We start from the raw sequence: 2,836 nt of genomic DNA on the forward strand, positions 1-2,836 counted from the left end.
TCGCGGCCGCCGACCCCCCACCCCCACCCCGCGGCGGGTATTTATTTGCGCTGGCGGAGGGGGGCGGGGCCTCCGTCTGGGACGAGAAAATCTTTCCAGGAAGTTTGTTCCTATTAATACTCGAGTTCCTGGCAGCTGCTCTCTGCGCGGGGGGCGGGGCGCACTCCTGGCGCCTCCCGGGACCGTCCCCGTCGGTGCGGGTTCTCGGGAGCGGGGCGGGGTGGCCGGGCCGCCAGCTTTGGGCGATTAGCGGGCGGGGTGGGGGGGGGGGGGGTGGCGGCGGTGGGACCCCTTCCCGGGCGGGGGCGACCTGGAGGCCCCGAGGTCCGGACGCCCGCCGCGACCTTGGTGCAGCCACGGGGCGGGAGGACGCTGCGGCAGCCGCTTGACCTTTGAAACTTGCGTGCTTCTCGCCGCCACCTTGCAAGTTCAGCGTCAGCTCCAGTCTGCAGAGGGGGACAATGGAGCTCAGAGAAGTTCGGCACGCTGTCTGAGGTCACGGCGCCGCCGCCCAAGCGAGGGCCCAGGTTTCTGACACGTGTCTCGCGGGACGCGGTCCCTTGGAAGCAGGCGTAACAGGATTGATCCTGTCGTAGCGGCCAACGGAATCGGCCCCCAAAGGGGCACCGCGGGAAGCTGCCGGCCCGCGCGCGGCACCTGGGAGCCTGCCGGGTGTCGTCGATCCCCTTCGGGCGCCGCAGAGAGGCCTGCGCGGCGCCCATCACCTCCCCGCCCCCCGGCGCATCAATCACTTCGCCAAAGAAAATTTGTTCCTAACATCCCTCAGGTGCATGTGTAGACGAGATCGGAAGCGGTTGACAGCTGCCTCTGGAGTCGTGGGTTCCTGACAAATGCTAAGGGACACGCACAGCCACATGGCACTGTCTCTTCCCCAGTATTTTCTTTCTTTCTTTTTTAAACGTTTATTCGCCTTTGAGAGACAGAGCGTCAGCAGGGGAGGAACAGAGAGAGAGGGAGACACAGGATCCGAAGCAGGCTCCGGGCTCTGAGCTGTCAGCACAGACCCCACGCGGGGCTCGAACCCATGAGACCATGACCTGAGCCAAAGTCGGAGCCTTAACCGACTGAGCTCCCCAGGCGTCCCTCTCTTCCCCAGTATTGTGAAGGCAGCCGTGGACACAAGGGCAACCTTTCCGCTCCGGGGTATCGGCCCCCACCTGCTCAGGGACTCTGTCCAGCTCCGCGTGGAGGTGGGTCACCACTCCAGGGCCACACTTGGAAACTTGGGCCAAAGGAAGTTTGGCTCGCGAGCCTTCTTACTCTCGTCGCCAGGGTCCCCTCCCCCTCCCCCCCTCCTCAGCCACCCGTGTGTCTCCCAGGTGGCCGGAGGAGGATGGAACACATCCGGGCATTTTCAGGTGGGACCTGCCAGCCAGAAAGTCCTCCCCGACGCGCCCTCGCAGGAACAATACTTAAAGCCCCCTGATGGAGCACGGAGAGCCGGCTGTCGCATCTGTCTCCCTGGGACACCGGGCTTGGTGATCGGTGGGGGGAATCTCAGCCCTCTGCTGGCTGCAGTCAGCTGAGGAGGCTTTCTGGAAGCTCAAGTCCTCAAGCATGGCTGCCTCCGGGAGCTTCCCCCGCTGCCCTGAGCTGGACCCAAAGGGCCCTGCTTCTGTTTGCATTCGTGCTACCAGAGCGGTCCGTGGGGGTGGGGGGAGGGGGGTCCGCGACACAAATGCCCACTCCCCACTTGGGTGGCCCGGGCCCACCAGCTGCCTTCACTTTTGGTAGCATCAGCTATTTTAATGCAGAGTTAGGCACACAATCCTTGCTAAAAATAAATACAAAGGAAAACCCCAAAGTAGCTGAGCCTATTTCAATACCTTTTACTTTTCTTGTCCCTGGTTCTTTTGTCTTCTCCTTGTAAGTCTGGAGCTGCCAGTCGCACAGGGCCCACCCTGAGCGGCGCGGGGCTCCCGCCCTTGTCCTGTGGCCGCACAGCCCAGACGTGACCATGGGCAAGAACAGAGTCAGAGGGACTGAGGGAAGGAAAGAAGGGAGCCCCGACAGCCATTTCTTGGAGCGCGGTTTATTTAAAAAAAAAAAAAAATTTTTTTTTTTACATTTATTTATTTTTGAGAGAGGGCACAAGTGGGGGAGGGGCAGAGAGCGAAGGAGACACAATCCGAAGGCGGCTGCAGGCTCCAAGCTGTCGGCACAGAGCCCGACGTGGGGCTCGAACTCACGAACCTCTAGATGGTGACCTGAGCCCAAGTCGGACGCTTAACCGACTGAGCCGCCCCAGCGGCCCCAGGGTAAACGTTTTTCTTGGGTTGCTGGGTTCTGATTGCCTTGGGCTCTAAATAACCCACTGACCGGAGGGAGGTGGCGTATTTTGGGGTGTTGTGTTTCCCCCTCCCACTGACGCAAAGAGGACAGACACCTTTGGGGTATCCACTGTTCAACAAGGAGGCCACGAGACTGATGTGGCGGCAATCCCCTGGGGGCCCACCTGAGCAAACCAAAATCCTAGTCTGTAAATGCCTCAAGGTCCCAATATCCAAGTGGGAGACAGGATCACAAAGCGGGGGGGGCTTTAGGCCATGGCCAAGTGCACCATTTCCTTTCTCTGCTCTGCACTTTCTCTATTTAAGTCCTGCCCCTGGCTCCTGGCCGAGCCCTCCTCACCACTTCCTGCTTGGTGCTGGGCCAGGCCAAACGATTTTTGCTCAAATAAATTCTTAAAATGCCTTTTTTTTTTTTTTTTTTTTTTTATATACGACTTGGACTGGAGTCGATGAGCCAGTCTATTTTTCTGGGGACTGATCCTCATCCAAGGAGGTAATTTCCACCTGGCGTGTCATTATAGCCT

General features: G+C 59.7%; 1 long non-coding RNA gene across 1 annotated transcript; it reads left to right on the forward strand.

The window, feature by feature from the left end:
• The first annotated feature begins 1,044 nt into the window (after nt 1-1,044).
• On the forward strand, nt 1,045-1,430 carry LOC115504782. The gene is made up of 2 exons (XR_003965814.1): nt 1,045-1,211; nt 1,341-1,430. It is a non-coding gene; the product is annotated as an uncharacterized LOC115504782 (long non-coding RNA).
• The last annotated feature ends 1,406 nt before the right edge of the window (nt 1,431-2,836 follow it).

The sequence above is a fragment of the Lynx canadensis genome, chromosome F1, assembly GCF_007474595.2.
Source record: "Lynx canadensis isolate LIC74 chromosome F1, mLynCan4.pri.v2, whole genome shotgun sequence".
NCBI classification, from domain to species: Eukaryota; Metazoa; Chordata; class Mammalia; order Carnivora; family Felidae; genus Lynx; species Lynx canadensis.